The sequence below is a fragment of the Nicotiana tabacum genome, chromosome 16, assembly GCF_000715075.1.
Source record: "Nicotiana tabacum cultivar K326 chromosome 16, ASM71507v2, whole genome shotgun sequence".
NCBI classification, from domain to species: Eukaryota; Viridiplantae; Streptophyta; class Magnoliopsida; order Solanales; family Solanaceae; genus Nicotiana; species Nicotiana tabacum.
In genome coordinates, this window is record NC_134095.1 from 11,950,749 (window position 1) to 11,969,124 (window position 18,376).

Consider the following 18,376-nt stretch of genomic DNA (forward strand, 5'->3'; position numbering starts at 1 on the left):
CATTGCCATGTATGAAGAATTTACCTTCCTTAACCGTCCACCTTTTTGGGGGTACTAGTGGTCTATCATTAGCATAACCTTTCAGATAATCACGTTATCCATTATCACTTTTCTAGACTACGCATGTCTTCAACAAAATATTTAAACATCATAGCTACATGGTCTTACTCTTGTTTCGTTGTATTTAAGTGGCCTCACTATGGCCTTCCTCCCCCACTTGGGGCGAATGTCCCGGATTTTGACACAAGTCTTGAATTTAGCAACTTCAGGGACATATGCCTCAAGTCTCTATCCCTCATATATATGTTCAACTATTAGGGGGATTTAAGTCACCATGGTATTAACCTCATAAGTTCTCTGCTCTTATTCAGTCATACGGGCTTGGGATTCCAATTTCTCATGTCAATATCCTTTAGGAGTGTAATATCACTCCGTACACTTCTGGATTTTTATAAAATTTGTTGTACATGGGTTTTCTCATCGTAGGTTCAATTGACTATCCTTTCATAACTTCTTTTCTCCTAGGAGAGACTTGCACTCTCATCATTAATCTCCTGGTCATGTCTCCCATATATCACGTGTTCATCCGCATATCACATAACACTTCTTTGCTTGTAAGATTTTTTTTCTTTTGAGGCTCTTCGCAAGCCTAAATACCCTCTTGGGTTATTATAGCATCACATTTATTTCTCCCACTCGTTCCACCTTTCTTAACGTATTGGAACTTTGGTTAAATCGCAAATCTATGATTAACCCATTCTAAAAACTTGCAACCTTCCATATTTGACCTATAGTACTTCCTTAGGTTCCATTGTTCCTGACCCTCTAACAAGTATAAAATCTCTTTACAAACATACTCTTAGTTTCTAGAATCGTTGACCCTATCATTCACATTGCCATGTATGAAGAATTTACCTTCCTTAATTGTCCACCTTTTTGGGGGTACTAGTGGTCTATCGTTAGCATAACCTTTCAGATAATCACGTTATCCATTATCACTTTTCTAGACTACGCATGTCTTCAACAAAATATTCAAACATCATAGCTACATGACCTTACTCTTGTTTCGTTGTATTTAAGTGGCCTCACTATGGCCTTCCTCCCCCACTTGGGGCGAATGTCCCGGATTTCGACACAAGTCTTGAATTTAGCAACTTCAGGGACATCTACCTCATGTCTATATCCCTCATATATATGTTCGACTATTAGGGAGATTTAAGTCACCATGGTATTAACCTCATAAGTTCTCTGCTCTTATTCAGCCACCCGGGCTTGGGATTCCAATTCCTCATGTCAATATCCTTTAGAGTGTAATATCACTCCGTACACTTCTGGATTTTTTTAAAGTTTGTTTTACATGGGTCTTCTCATCGTGGTTTCAATTGACTCTCCTTTCATAACTTCTTGTCTCTTAGGAGAGACTTGCACTTTCATCATTAATCTCCTGGTCATGTCTCCCATATATCACGTGTTCATCCGCATATCACTTAACACTTCTTTGCTTGTAAGATTTTTTTTTCTTTTGAGGCTCTCCATCAAGCCCAAATACTCTCTTGGGTTATTATAGCATCACATTTATTTCTCCCACTCGTTCCGCCTTTCTTAACGTCTTAGAACTTTGGTTAAATCGCAAATCTATGATTAACCTATTCTAAAAACTTGCAACCTTCCATATTTGACCTATAGTAGTTCCTTAGGTTCCATTGTTCCTGACCCTCTAACAATTTTAAAATACCTTTACAAACATACTCTTAGTTTCTAGATCGTTGACCCTATCATTCATATTGCCATGTATGAAGAATTTACCTTCCTTAACCGTCCACGTTTTTGGGGGTACTAGTGGTCTATCATTAGCATAACCTTTCAGATAATCACGTTATCCATTATCACTTTTCTAGACTACGCATGTCTTCAACAAAATATTCAAACATCATAGCTACATGGTCTTACTCTTGTTTCGTTGTATTTAAGTGGCCTCACTATGGCCTTCCTCCCCCACTTGGGGCGAATGTCCCGGATTTCGACACAAGTCTTGAATTTAGCAACTTCAGGGACATATGCCTCATGTCTCTATCCCTCATATATATGTTCTACTATTAGGGAGATTTAAGTTACCATGGTATTAACCTCATAAGTTCTCTGCTCTTATTCAGCCACCCGGGCTTGGTATTCCAATTCCTCATGTCAATATCCTTTAGGAGTGTAATATCACTCCGTACACTTCTGGATTTTTATAAAGTATGTTGTACATGGGTCTTCTCATCATGGGTTCAATTGACTCTCCTTTCATAACTTCTTGTCTCCTAGGAGAGACTTGCACTCTCATTATTAATCTCCTGGTCATGTCTCACATATATCATGTGCTTATATAACCAATTTTCTTTCACACCTTAGGATCATTTACATACTTCTCACACTACCCACATGTGCTATTCAAGCTTACATATCACTTATCAATTCAATGTTTCTTTGGAGGTGATAATCATTTTTAACACTTTTCTCAAATAAATTATGTTCATGGTACAATGTACTTATCTTATATGCCCATACCATTCGCTCAACAAGATACATGTGCCATCTCCTTAATATTCATGCTTTTGCCCATTGGTCATGCCATATGACAACATTACTTGAAATAGACGAAAGAGCGTTTAAACTTACCTTGAATCTCAATGCACAAGTTAGAAGACAATCTTATAGTCAAGCTTTATCACACGATCTGGAGTGTTGAAGAAGGGTAACATTCCTAAATGTCCATGTAGCCTCCAACTTATAGAGGTGGTCGACAATACACCGAGTTTAAAACCTTAGGCTCTGATACCAACTTTGTCATGCCCCAATCTCCGGAGGCGCGACCGGTGCTCAATCTAGTGAACCCAACTGAGCAAGCCTTATCAAATACTTTCTACCCATATCAATATGAATAAGGAAGCCATGCTTTCATTTATTTAGACAATAGGAAAGATAGTAAATTCAACACGGTTAGTTTATTTTATATCACAACCTTAAACCGTAGTTAAGTTTCCAAGATTCCATACAATTACACTTTAGAGAAGCGAGAGCTAGAATTACAACATAGTTCATAGACCTATCCAACACACGTACATGACCCACACATATGTCTACGGAGCGTCTAAGGATGCAAAAGACAAGTATGATAATGCCGACAACAAGGCCCCGACTATACCTTAAAAGTGGATATCTATAGCAAAAAATGTACAACACAACCCCCTTGAAGGAGAAAGAGGCTCACCAAAACTTTGAGAGGAGGATGCTCCGCTACGTGCGATCGGCACTATCTGCTATGGAGCCACCTATATTCATTTAAAAAAATGTAGCACACCCGACAAAAGGGACGTTAGTACCATGGAATAGTACTAGTATGTATAACTAAACACCATCCAGTTAGAAAGAACAACCATACAAGAGTAAAAGAAATCATAAGGACAACAAAGCTTCAAATAAGCATCACATCAATAATATAAGAGGTTCACATAGTTTCTGAAATTTTTGGTTGGGGAATTCCTTTTCGTTGCATCATCATCCACATTACCACCGCTTCCTTGAGCAGAGTCCGATCACGGCCCGATCGGCTAAGCCGCCTTACTAAGACATTGCTCTTATTTCATTCTCACTTTTCAGTTTCAATTATCAATACATTACCACCATGTGTGTATAAGATGGCATCCGATCACGGCCCGATCGGCTAAGCCGTCTTACCAAGACGTTACCCTTTTCCGTTAATCATCTCACTTCAATCTTTGGATTTACATGAATTAGTTTCTAGGAAGTTGGGTCCACAATTACCACATTCCATAACTCACATTTCGCATTATTCCCATTTTCAACATTTATCTTGCCATTTAGGATCATAGGCACATACAAAAGCAATTTAAGTTATAAACATAAAGAGAAATTCATCTAGTTCGGCATATTAATCACAATGTAACCTTGACTTGACATTTAGGCATTTAGCACATAACTCATGTTTTTTCACACATCCTCAATTTACAAAGAATGAAACACTAAACACATGGAGAAGCATCTTCCACATACATTTTCACAACATCAATTTATTTGACATAACAAGTACCACATCGATCGAATTCCGGGCTTACAACATTTGCACGGGCACCATGGAGGCTCAATTTCTAAAAGGAGGGGGGTTTAGCCATACATACCTTGTTTAAGCTTTCCTTAAGTTACTATGACATTCCAAAAATTCTAGCAATCCCAATCTACTTGAGACATAACAAAATTGAACACAAATTAGGAAGGTATTCATGGTTTTAGCTCATTTGAGCATTTTATTAAATACTAGTTGAGCATCTTGATTTCAAATCTCTTTTACAAGATTCCCTTCATTCCCCAACCCAATATTTACTTATTTATGTTCAACAATCTTCCCATAAACCTAATTTGTACATGCATGTATACATAATACTATTACACCCAAGAATCATACCTCAATAACCCATCTCACAATCTCTACAACACCAACACAACCCAGGTTAGGCACCTATGGCTTCCAATCACCATCCCATGAGTTCTAACGTATATATCATACATAAATAATCACCATAGAGTAGTTAGAGATGATAGACATACCTCTTGTAGTAAGAATCTTGAGAATCCCCACTTGTAGTGTTCTTGATCAATTTAGGGATTTGAATGGGAATCTATGGATTTTCAAGATCAATCCTTGTTAATATAAGTGTTTAGGAGTAGTAATCAACTCAAAATACTCCAAAAACATTACCTTGGATCATAGAAGGGAAGTATGGGACGGATTCCCTTCAATAAAGCAAGCCCTAGCTCAAAACAAATGACTTAGAGACTCTCCATACCCGGTCTTGGGGTATTTATAGGGCTGCTAGGTGGGCGACTGCGGTCAAACCGCGCTCGGGAAGTGGTGTCCATGCTCGTGCCGCATTCGGGCCGGGCTCGGAGGCAGAAACTTTCAGTTTTCCCGCGGCCACGCTGCGGACGCGCGTCTGACATGGGTCCGGTAATATGGTCATAACTTTCTGTATACACCTCCAAATGACAAACGGTTTGATGAGTTGGAAACTAGACTCAAAGAGCTTTAATTTGATAGGTTTTTCATCGCACAAAACCTTATATAAATGGATATATGCTTCTCCTTTCATAAGGTCTTATGCATACTCATTTACAACTTTGGTCTATTATAAAATTTTCCAACTTGGCTTATACTTAGGCCTCTCCTTAGACCCCAAATCACTTATAATATGGCTTATATGCTTATTAAAATATCTAATTGATATCCATTATATCATGAATCCTCATTTGCACACAAAATAAAATAATTAGCCTACCTTGGCACCACGAAATCTTAAATTACTTAGCAAAATTTTCTGGGGCTTTACAAAAACTATCATTCAGAACCTAAAGAAAAAATTGAACGATGCCAAGGGAAAATGGAGAGAAATTATACCTGAGGTCCTTTGGGCATATCGAACAACATCGAAGTCCAGTATGTGGGCAACCCCGTTCTCCTTAGTATATGGCTCCAAGGCCTTGATTACGGTCTAAGTCAGGGAACCTAGCACCAGATTTTGACATACGATGGAATCATCACATCACAAAGCTATGAATACTAAGCTCAAACTATTGGATGAGAAACGAGAAGCCGCACTCACTCGGATGGTTGCGTAAAAACAATGAATCGAGAGGTATTATAATCGAAGGGCCAATCTTTGACACCTCAAATTAGGGGACTTAGTCCTGAGAAAAGTCACCCTTAATACTCGAAACCCGAACTAAGGGAAGCTCGGACCAAATTGGGAAGGACCATACCGGGTCCTCGGTATCATCGGAAAGGGATCCTACAAACTTGGCACAATAGAGGGCGAACAATTGCCAAACAATTGGAATATATCACTCCTCAAACGAAATTATTGCTAAGGTATGACTTTCTCCCTTTCCATTTGTATTTGGTACTAACTTATTGCAGGAGTTCGATCAAAGACGTCGAGAAGCTCTTCAACATGAGGACCTTAGGTTTTAAAGCACGTGTTGCACTATTTTTCCCTTAGATCGGTTTTTATCCTAAATAGGTTTTTCCGGCAAGGTTATTAACGAGGCAAAAATTATATGTGCTGCCAGGGGACAATTCAACAGTATTCGAGGCTTCTCTACATTCAACCTTGAATACTGGGGGGCATCATCCTCGGATCATTTATTTTCAAGGGAAAATACTTCGTGTCAAAAAGGGCCTCGATAGGGAAACTTTGTAATGGGCCAAACGTTCGAACGAGCTGTGTCCTTGTAGATTAATCGAGCACCAATAGCAAAACATGTACGCATGTATAAACTATTCAAAGAAGCATTTTTTCTTATCAAATATCTTGTGCCTCAAAGAAAATTTTCTACTATACAGGCTCCATGCTTATGATTTTTGTGAAAAATGGCTCAAGGGCAATACCTCGAACGGTAAATGGCTCAAGAGCCAAGTATAAATATATCTCGAATAGTCGACACCCCTACTCGGGGACTACCATCTAAAATCAGCATGTTCGAATTACCTAAAGACCTCAAAGAGGCACCCCTCAATTTATAGGCCAAGGCTATCATTCTCGGGGACTAACACTTCGAACAAATTTGAAGTATTATTGGGGAATTAAGACCAAGAGTCACACCCATAGGCTACGGCCAAACTAACGCGACTGAGAGACGTCCGAACCCCGTAATAAAAATTGGCCTTAAAATTCTATAAAAACCGGTTAAAAAAGGCTACCCTCGGCAAAATAATCAAAGGGCTTCAATAAAATCAGCCCTCGAAAAACCTTAAGAGGTATCGAATTATTCAAAATCAAACTTATGCTAAGGCACAAAAACTAAAGGGGTTTTGATCAACACTAAACCCTTGAAAAAAAAACAATGGGTACAAAAAATACATGCTAAGGCATAAGAAATTTTTACTAAGTCTTTCAGCCAGAAGGGGAGAGAAAATAACCATCCTTTAGAGGCTATATCGGCCCAATTCAAAAAGCGCAAGGGCTAACACACTTTGAGTTCGAGAACAAGTTCTCACTCGATTTGAACCTAAGGGTTCCACTCTCTCGAATTTGAATAAGAACCTATTCGACTACAGATCGAGGTTCGTTATCATTCAAAACAAACCTAAGGGAACTTTTATTCCAAATTCAAGTTTCACTCGAACCCGACTATAAAAGCAGTATTATTATGGCTTTGATCAAGTCATTCAAAACCAAAGTCTCGAGCATATTATTTAAAGCATAAAAATGTGCTAAAATTTTACAAGGCACAAAACATGATCGAAGACAAAATTTGATGAGGCATTCAAGAGAGAAATTTCTTTATATATATGGACAAAAATATGTACAAGAGACTGACAAGGGCCTTACAAAAAAATTCAAAAAAAAAAGAAGGAAAAAAATTCTAAGTGCCTAATCTTCCCCGGGAGCTTCATCTTCATCTTCTCCGCTCTCGAATCCGCTCAAACTCCTGGAGTCATTATCATTAGAGAGCAAAGTTTCGGCTTCGGCTTCCAGCGGTTTTGCATTCTCAATATTGTCTGTGATGTCAAAGCTACGAGCATGAACCTCCTCGAGAGTCTCCTCTGAGACTGACATTTGGCATGCTCGGAAACGCGGGATAATCGAACCTGAGCGGCATCAGAAATTTCCTTCACTCAAGCGTTAGCGGCTTCAGCATCGGATCGGTAGACAACCATGACTGCCTCCGTGTCGGCCTTAGCTTTTTCCGCTACAGATGTGGCCTTTGCAAACTCAGCAGCCAGCCGAGTCTCGAGCTCTTCAATCTTCTTGGCTCGAGCCAAGCTCTCTTCGATTATGCTTTGAAGTTGATGCTCGATCGAAGATAGTTGGGCCCGAGCGGTATCTTTCTCCGAGGCAAGACGGTCCATGTTCTGTTTCCACCTTAAAGTCTCTGCCTCCTCACGAAGCTGCTCGATTTTCTCGACCTTCTGCTGAACCTGCAAGGTCTAAGTATTAGTCACCAATATCAAATTGATATGTCAAGATCCTGAAAATTTACATTACCTGCTCGATGAGATCGTTCTACCTCTTATGGGTTGTTGCCAATTCAGCTCGGAGGTCCCTAATCTCCTCTTCTTTCTGCACACAGAGGCGTTTGAGGGTGTCTCTCTCCTCCATGAGCCTTTTGAGATCGGACTCACACTGGTTCAACTCGGCTTGGGATTTGGTGAACGCTTCTCGATGAAGCATCACAACCTATGGAGAAATGAAAGAAATCAGACAGAAGGAAATAAAAGTGAACATAATAACGGGGGATGAAATTTACCTGGTTCAGGAGTCGCAGAGCCTCGTAAAAAATGATCGTTGCATCTAGGTCAGAAACATCATCGACCCCCGCAAGGCAGCCACAAAATATGTCTTCCCCTTCGTGGGTCGTTCCCATATCAGTGGTCTCCATAGACCGAGCCTACCGAAATTGCCCTTCAAAAAATGTGGGGTCGGGCAACGAATCATCAATGTTGATTGCCCCAAGTAAGTCACCTGGTGCACTTTCTCCCTTTTGAAGGGCATCGGGACCAAACCCTTCGGGCACACTCGCCGGTTGTTCATCATGGTAGAGGATATCTTCGACCCCCAATGACTCGGGGACTTTGCTCGGACCACCTTTAGAGATCTTCTCGGTCCGAGGATGAGCTTCCTCAACCATCACCGACTCAGTTGCTTTCGAAGCTTCGACGCTTCCCTCTTTCGAGCTACCAGCTCGCAACCAACATCTCCCCCCATCTTCTTCATCTCGTAGTTTTTGGGCTACGGTAGGAGACAAAGCAGCGGAGTCACCCTTCAGCTTGCAAGCCTTACTCTTCTTAGGCTTCGGGGTATCAGAAGGCGAGGCCCTTCTCCTCTTCTTGTCCTTAGCTGGTTTGGGAGTCACCTCTTCCCCAGGCGGGGCCAAACTCATTTCAGCAACATCCTGAGGCCTGCATAAAAAGGAGTAAAGTATAAATAAAAAGAAACATTTCAGAAAAAGGCACCGAAAGCGTAGAGAATAAGCTTACCATGATTCTTGGCCTCTCATCTTCCCCTTGCCAAGTCACGCCAGCAGCACTTGGTATGGGAGGAAGTCAAGGCCAACTTTCGAACCCAGTCTTTGAGGTCGGGGATCGCGTGAGGCATCCAGGCAACCACTGCATAACATATGAAAGCATTACATAAAGCAAAATCGGACTACGAAGACTAATGGGTAATACGTTACTTATGATTGGGGTTCCACTTCTTGGGGAATGACAGTTTCTCCTCTAGGATGAGGTCGCAAGTCCTTACCCGCACGAACCGGCTCATCCAACCCCGGTCCTTGTCCTTATCGACGCTCGCGAACAAGGCCTTCGTTGCTCGGCGTTGGAGCTTGATCAACCCTAAAAAAAGTCGAGATTGATATAACCGCATGAGGTGGCTAAGAGTGAACTCCAACCCCTCGGCCTTGCTAGAAAAGAGCAGAGCATGATCACTATATGCCAGAACGAGGGATGAACCTGGCCGAGGGTGACCTGGTACCTCTTGCAAAATTTGACGACAATTGGGTCAAGAGGACCCAATATTAAGGGGTAAATATAGACACTCAGAAATCCCTCCACATGGGTAGTAATACTCTCTTCGGAAGCGGGGATTTGTACCACAACCTCGGCCCCCCAGTTACAGTCTCTCTTCACAGCCTCGAGATGGCCCGCCGTTATCGAGCAGACGTATCTCAACACATGTTCACATCGGCTAGGGACTGATGGAGGGTTCTCGAATTTGAAGTCGGATTTTAAGACACAAGGGCCAGAAACATACTCGTGAGGGAGAGGTTCCATCAACGTTTTATCACCAGCCGACTAGGAAGAAGAGGAAGAAACTTTCTCCTTTTGTGGGACGGTTTTGTAGGTTTTCGCCATTAATTCAGGTAGAAGGAAGCGAAAAGAGGTGAAATTTGGTATTTTTGGTACTAACTAAGTTGACTCAACGGGTAGTGAAAGAGAAGAGATGGAGAGAATAAGAGGCTTAGAAAACTTGGTGGAGGTGAAAGTAGAATTTTGATTCACCCAAAGAGCCTGTATTTATTGATTTACGGCGACGGTTCGATGGTGTTAGTGGTCGACCGTCCACTGGTAAACATTAATGGTTTGGGGAACTATATCAACGGGACATTTCAGTCACCTCATTCGTTTACATCACGGCGATGACATCATTATCGAGGTCTTCAGAAAATCGAGGCTCAAGTCATTTCTTATCGTTTTACTCTAAGAAATGAGGGGACTATTTGTATACGGTAGAAATCGGGGCTACCCGATCTCATTCTTTGGTCGAGATAGGAATGTCACGTCAAAGAGCTAGGACGTCGAGTCCGACCAAGGTCAACATCGATTGCGGCCAGAAAAAGACAGACTTCGAGTGACATCGGTATAGCTTGATAACGAAAAAGGCAAGATATCCTCGATTGGTCGAGGATCATGGCGTGAATCTCGGAACGGATCAATCTACAGCGGTTAATCAGATGATAATATGGTTTCCTACTATAATTAGAAGTGTACTTTATTTAGGACTCCTCTATTATATAAAAGGGATCTCGTTCATTTGTAAGCATCATCATTATTCACTGATAAGAATATACACATTCATTACTTTCCTGCTGTTTCACTTACTGTTCATCAGAGTTGCTATATCATTTACTATTCTTACTATCCCACCTCGAGACTACCCAAGTCGAGGTCGAGACCTGACTAGAATACTGGTTTGATTTATTTTATTCTCTAATTTATTCATTTATTTTCTTGCTTATCAATTGGTATTGGACGAAATCGCATATCCTTAAAATTATAATATAAGTTTAATTGTTATCCGAATCTGAGGGTAAACAAATACACATATCAAGTCACTATATATCTAGGGGTGGCAAACGGGCGGATCGAAAATGGGTAGTGCAAAACAGATAAAACATCTGACCTGACCCATATTTAATACGAATAGAAAATGAATTAACCAGTGGATAATATATTCATATTATCCGCAGAGGATACCTCAATTTGAGGCTTTGCAAACATAAAAATTAAACCTATTGGTTATTCATTTTTTAAGTGAATAATATGAATTTTATCAATATTTGACCTATTTTTAAAAAATTCATTATCCAACCTATTTTTAAGTAAAATAATATGGATGATAACTATTTTTGTTATCCATTTTCCCCCACTATCACTAATATAAATATTGTTTTTCATTTTGTTGTTCTAATATTTCTATGAACGTTCTTCCTTTTTTTTCCAAATGTCACCATCTAGACAACAAAATATCTTCTAACTTCCTAAGCACTATATAAATCTAGGTAATGTGACACGTACAACTCAACCAAGAAAGGGGGTCACACTGTCACTTTTACCATTTTCATTACTCATCACGGGATCACTCAACATTAGTGGAGGATTAAAAGTAAAGGAAAATATTTAAGTGGTAGTTGACTTTGGAAAAGGAAATTGCTATAAAAAGAATGTTAACAATGATAAAGAATTATGATGTTGAAGCATACCACCACCGCCAATAAAACTCGGACATTATGCACATCACGTGGACATAAAACTTTACGAAAAATCTAAATTCAAAGTGTTAATTGGATGATCACATGAATTGGTTAAGCAATAAGACAATAAAAAGGAGATATGTCACGAAACACTTATATAGATTATTATCCTTTCTCTATAAAGAATATTTAGTATTATTCCATGGAATTTCACTATTTTTAGAAATTTTTTCTTTTCTGAATTTGGACATTTTATTCCGAACTAAAAGTTTAGTATGTCCCTTGTACGTCACAAAGATATGAGACACTGAGACACAAATGGAAGGAAGTGTGAGGATGCGTGTCGCACTTACAAGAGATTGAGAAATGACGAAATAACAAGTTAAATCATCAAATTCGTGATATTGAATAACTTTATATTGTTATGTTCACAAGCAGAATTTCAGAAATTAGAATAATTTTGCACGAAAATGTTTCCTTGTTGCCCTAGACTAACTTCATGCAACAAAGAAGACAAATCACAAATTTAAACTAAATATGTAATATGCAAGTTAAAATAGCGCGGGCTAGCTAGTTTTTGGACTAGTAATTAAAAAATAGCAAGCATTTGCATAGTCATTAAAAAATAGTCACTGACAACATGGAAAGTTCCAACATAATATATTGGAAATAGGAGCACCCGTGTATGAACTTCCAGGATATTATGTTGGAACTCCAGCACACGAAAAGTTCCAACATAATATACTGGAGATAGGAGCATATGTGTATGGACTTCCAGGGGCGGCCTGACAAATTTTGTGGCCTAAAGCCAAACTTCACGGGGGGCCTTAACTTTTTTTTTTATGAAGTCTTTTTTTCAGGTTTTTTTAGATGCAAAGTTATTAATAATGTTCTTATAATCAATTTCTCCTAATAAGTCTTTCTCAATTGACAATATAGCTAATCCATTTAATCTCTTTTGAGACATCGTTGATTTTAGGTAAGATTTTATCAATTTTAATATTGAAAAACTTCTTTCCACTGAAGCAACGGTAATAGTTATCAACATTATTCTATAAACAATATAGGCATTTGGAAAAGAGTCGAATCTTTTTATTTGATTGAGTATATCAATTAAACTTTTATCTTCTAATTGTACTATTTTCCTTAATACTTTTAATTCAGAAAATAAATCTAAATTATCAACATTAGATTGATTATTATGCTTCCAGGAACATTCAAGGCAATTTTTGTTTTCAAATTTCCATCATCTAGCGATCTTGGTTATTTATCGCTAAATAGAAAAACAAAAATATTTTTATATGCTTCGAATTGTTCAAATCTATTTTGAAGTGAAAAAATAGCTTTATCTACTATGTATAAAAAATAATCTACACTAAAAGAATCTTTGAAAGATTTTGAGTTTCCATTATCAACATTCTCATCAAATTGTTTCTTCCTATATATCACATGTTTCTTACGAAATTAGAGTTTGACATTCATTTCAAATGCAATATCCTTAGCAGAAATCATAACAGTTGCAAATCTTTCTTTTATATATTTATTTTTTAAAAAATAAAACCTTTTCACTTCACATAACTTTATATATATAGAGCCTATTAGGTGTAACAAAAAATGGGGCCCCTACATGAGAATATTTTTCTGATTTTGAACAGTATTTTTGTTCAGGTTTATCTTTTAAATGAAAAGTGACTAAAGTTCAATTAATTTTGAAACTGTGACTATTTTTGAATTATCACATGTAAATCTAGCTATTTTTGAATTTCTCCCATACTATAAAATGTTGAGTTTAATATTAATTGTAAAAATTATTAAAACACTACTGTGTATATATCATGCATTTGCCAAATTTAGATAGAAACGAATCAGAAACTACTCCATATATTGCATCGTCAAATGTTTGGGGTAAAGGACCAGATCTTAAGCTGATAGATATATATAAATGTAAAGAGATTTTGGGGCATTTGTATATGTACACCCCAAGTTTTCATAGGTGAGAGTACGTCGTAAGTCATTGATATAAGCTCGGAAATGAGATTATATTTGGAAGAAAATAAAGTAAGTTAATCATGTTACTTTGGAGGTTACAAATATTAAAGATCATGAATAACGAGTACCAAGAGGGTTGGAAATCTTAGAAGCTAAACCAATTGAAGAAAATAAGTTTCGTCAAAAGTCGACAAGTTTGGAATGTTATAACATGTACTTTGGGATGAGACTAGGGTTCTTAACATGATAAGGAGGTTATTCTATGAGTTATTTTAGTCGTATGATATTCATTTTCTACATTTTGAAGGAAAGCAAGTTGTGGAACAAGAGTTGGCAAAGGTCATCACAAGTTACATTCATAAATTTGCTGAAATTTAGGTCAAATGTATCTGAGCATTTCTCCAAATATACTTGGAATCATGGGGTGTTCTACCTATCAAATTAAAGATCTACGAGTATAGTTTCTAACGCATTAAACCGTTCATCAATACAACATTGGAGTGGAGAGATATTCGTATTTTCGCGAGACTACGCAAGCAGCTCCCAATGGGACCCACTTAGGCGGTGGTTGACCTACTTCAATTTATAAACGATTTGGACGCCTATTTTTGCTCATTTTTCAACTAAAATTCATCTCCAAACTTCTCCCAACCCTCCTAAACATATACCACAAGGGTTTGAAGTGATTCCAAAGTGATTACACCATATTTCAACATCAAAACTTATTTCAAGTGAAGAACAACACATCTTTGAGGTTGTGTTGTCATTGAGGATTGTTGTGGGCTGTATTTGGATGAAATTCCAAGTTGGTGCTGCTGTATAAGGTGAGTATAACAGCCTACTAATTGTGCTTAAGCTTGCTTGTATGTTGGTTAAGTTGTTAGGATGATAAACTACAAGATAATACTTGGATTAGCTTAAGTTACTTCTATGGTGTTGTATTGCCATTGAGGGTTGTTGTAAGCTGAATATAACTTGGATTTCGACTTGAAGTTACTGTAGGAGGTATGTGTATTGTGTTCTTGCATGTGCTTAAGGTTATCTTGATATTGATTAAGTTAAATGGATGGAGTAGACATGAACTAGCGAATAAAGTTACTAATTGAAGATAGTTGGAGTTGTGGATTGCTTCCTTTGTTATAAATATATGGTATAAGGATGGAATCATTGATGAATGACTTCATTATCATGTTAATTATACTTTTAAGTTAATGTAAGAAGTCTATAAGGGGTGATATGGGTTATACAGATTCCAATTGGAGCTTGCCGCTCGTCGTGAAGTAGTTGTGACTTGTTGTTGTTATATGGTATCTTGTTATTGACATTTATATGTTGATGGATTTATCTGATTGTTGTTGTTGGTATATGGTATTGGTGGAGGCCCTTGTTACAAGGGAGATGCTGCCCACATTTACGTAAACGAGCTACTAGCTTAAGTTATAGACTTAGCCTTTGCTCAGCACTGATTTTGAATCTCCTTATACTATGATAGATTGAGTTGACTTGTTTGAAGAGTTTCTTGGAAGGGATTAAGGACTCAACGGGTTTAAGGTATGTTAAGGAACTTTCTTCTTTCTTTTGGCATGATCTAAAATGAAATGAACATAAACTATACGCTATTTTATAATGAATCTACTCCTAGCAACTAAGGTTGTTCATGTTGTTCTTTCCGTACAAAGTTATTCTAAGAAAGTATGTATGATCCTTGAGTCCTAGTGAAATTCATATTGATGGTTTGATGTCCATAATGTTAATCGAAGGTGCAACGACCTTACGTCACTCCGAAAGGTTTAGAACGTGATAACATGAGTTGAACATGCATTATATGTATATCTATTTTACTCCACCGAGCTGCGCTATAGTCGACCGGGTACGTCACCTATTGTGGAACTACTGATAAGTTGGGTTTTACTGAGCTTCACGTGGCTAGGTACAATTCTACCGAGCCTTATGATGGCCGGGTATATTTTTACCGAGTCCTCTTTGAGGCCGGGTACGATATGATGATGATGATGCCCACAGAGGCAAATGTTTTTAAAAAGTTCATGTATATATATGTATTATGCATTTCATATCAGGAGCCCCCATAGGCACTCAGATGTTACAGGTTGTATCTCATCTATCTCTCTTTACATTACTGTTCTTGTTTATGCTTTCCTGCCTTACATACTTGGTACTTTATTCGTACTGACGTCCCTTTTGCCTGGGGATGCTGCGTTTCATGCCCGCAGGTCTCGATTGAGAGGTTGACAGTCCTCCTAGTAGGCTATCAGCTCAGCGAAGGTGTTAGTGCCCTCCACTTGCTCCGGAGTTGCCTATTTGGTCAGTATGCTTTGGATATGTATTGATTGGTATGGCGGGGCCCTGTCCCGACCTTTATGATTTTATGTACTCTTAGAGGATTGTAGACAGATGTCAGGTGTATGGATACTTGTATGGACTTGTCGGCCTATGTTTTGAGTTTACAAATGGTCATGTCGGCCTTATAGGCTCGTATATCACATATATAAGTTTGTATATCATGTTGGGTCTTCATATGTTGAGTATTCCCTTATATTTTATTCTTGTTATCTCGTGACGGGTTTTCTGGCTCATTTACTCATGATAGTATGATAAGAAATATATGTTACGTTGGTACTCGGTTGAGTAAGGCACCGGGTGCTCGTCGCGGTCCTTTGGTTTGGGTCATGACAGAAGTGATATCAGAGCAGTTCTATCCTAGGGAGTCTACAAGCCGTGTCTAGTAGAGTCTTGTTTATGGGTGTATTATGCACCACACTTATAAGCAGGAGGCTACAGGGCATTTAGGTCTGTCACTCTTTCTTCTTACTCTAAATCGTGTAGTAGAGCTCAGTTGTAAGAATTCAAAATCCTAAATTCGACTTTAGTCGTAATACAACGATACCTATATCCACAAAGACAATTGGTAAGAGATTGCATGTGGATGTGGAAGAGTTGAGTCAGAGGAACTCGATTTCACATCATGCTTATGATGAGTAAATGTGAGGTCTTCAACAGATCATGTGTGTACTAAGATGTGTATGCTTCTTAATAAGGAGTCTTAAGGCAAGGATATCTATTCACGAATATGGTGAAAATCTATGAGGGATTCAGAAGCTAGATACAAGTTTCAACAAGTAAAAGAAGTAAGGTGAAGAGGGGTATGAGGCACCCAGATAATGAAGAATATCAATATTTTCAAATTAGGCAGAGAAATATAAGCATTTTAGTACCTTCATCAATGACAGAGGTAAGTACAATTGGCCACACCCATCTCAGTTATGTACTATGGGAGCTAACAGATATTATTTAAGAGAAAGATGGGATATCAGGATCCAGTTGGAGTTAGAGTAACCCAAAAATTATGGATATGTTGTTATCATTAACTAATGTTTCCGAAAGATGGTGCAAATGTGGTAATAGATATCCTTCTAAGACACCCAGATGGTGAACTCTAGAGTAGTACAATCAGATACGAATACTGGAATATTCAGAAATTTCAAAAGATAGGCAGTGGGATCCTAGAAGGGACAAATATTTACTTTAGTATGACTCTAGCCCCAAGTAAAAAAAAGAATGTTAGGCATTCCAAAGAGCCAGTGAGATGAAGCTAGGGGAGCTTATAGGGAAAGAACTTTTTGTTGAAGTTTTCAGAATAAAGTGATAGACAAAAAAAATATTATCCGGAGAATAAGAAGAAAGTAAATGAAGCATCATGAGTAAGATGTGATATATGGGTGATAACAGTAAATCAAAATATGACACGATGACAGAGTCTATAGTCAAGTGAAGGAAAATACAAGAGGTGACAAGCCTTGAGGCAATAAAAGAGTATAAGCCATAAAGTCATATCCTTACTTCGAGAAATGAGTTGGTGACTTCAACGTGATTACCAGGAGGAAAGGTTAGATCCCAGAGTAATAAAAATCAGTATGGACCGGTGAACAAGATAAAACTGAACATGAATTAGGGACCGGAGGATTTGATAATGGTCGACATCGTGAGAATTTCAAAGATCGTGCTCCAACAATAATAGAATAGACTATACAAATAACCTTTAAAGTCCATTTAGGAAGTAGCTTACCTAAAGCAAACACTTTGAGCAGAGTTAATCTTAAGGGACTAAGTGTGCCAGTTACAGTAGGTGTCACCTTCGTGCGTAAAAAATTTAGTTATTCCTGGTACAGAAGGTTACCATAAGGCGATTAAGGTTCATGGATAATGTGAAAAGACGCCAAAGATGAAGAGGTAAAACAACTATAGGTAGATCGGCGTAGTACTAAATCTTAGTACTCCCCTAAAGGGGGGAATATGGTGTGATATGGTATTAAGTCGGAGTTAAGTGGTTCAGTTAACTATGGAATGGTAAAGGAAGAATGCGGTAAAAAGGAGAAAGGGATGATGTTTCATTTATTCAGTTCCTGCAGATATGTTGCGACTCCTGAATATTATACAAGCACGACACCGGGGAGAGGCAGTAAAAGTTTTCGGCCAGGATGTTATTGATAAATAAGTGTGAATGGACACTTGATACATTAGGAGCTAGTGGCGAGAGATAAGTTAAGACAAAGGATATATCCCAAGAGGGATTATGCAGAATATATATATATATATATATGAGATGGACAAAGGATATATCCCAAGAGGGATTATGCAGAATATATATATATATATAGAGATAAGTTAAGACAAAGGATATATCCCAAGAGGGATTATGCAGAATATATATATATATATATATATATGAGAATGGACCAACGAGTAATTAGTAGTTGATTCAGGAAGAGCCCAGTTATGGCTAGACAAGAGGTCACAGATAAATCAATAGATCATGCAAGATAAATGTAGTGAACCG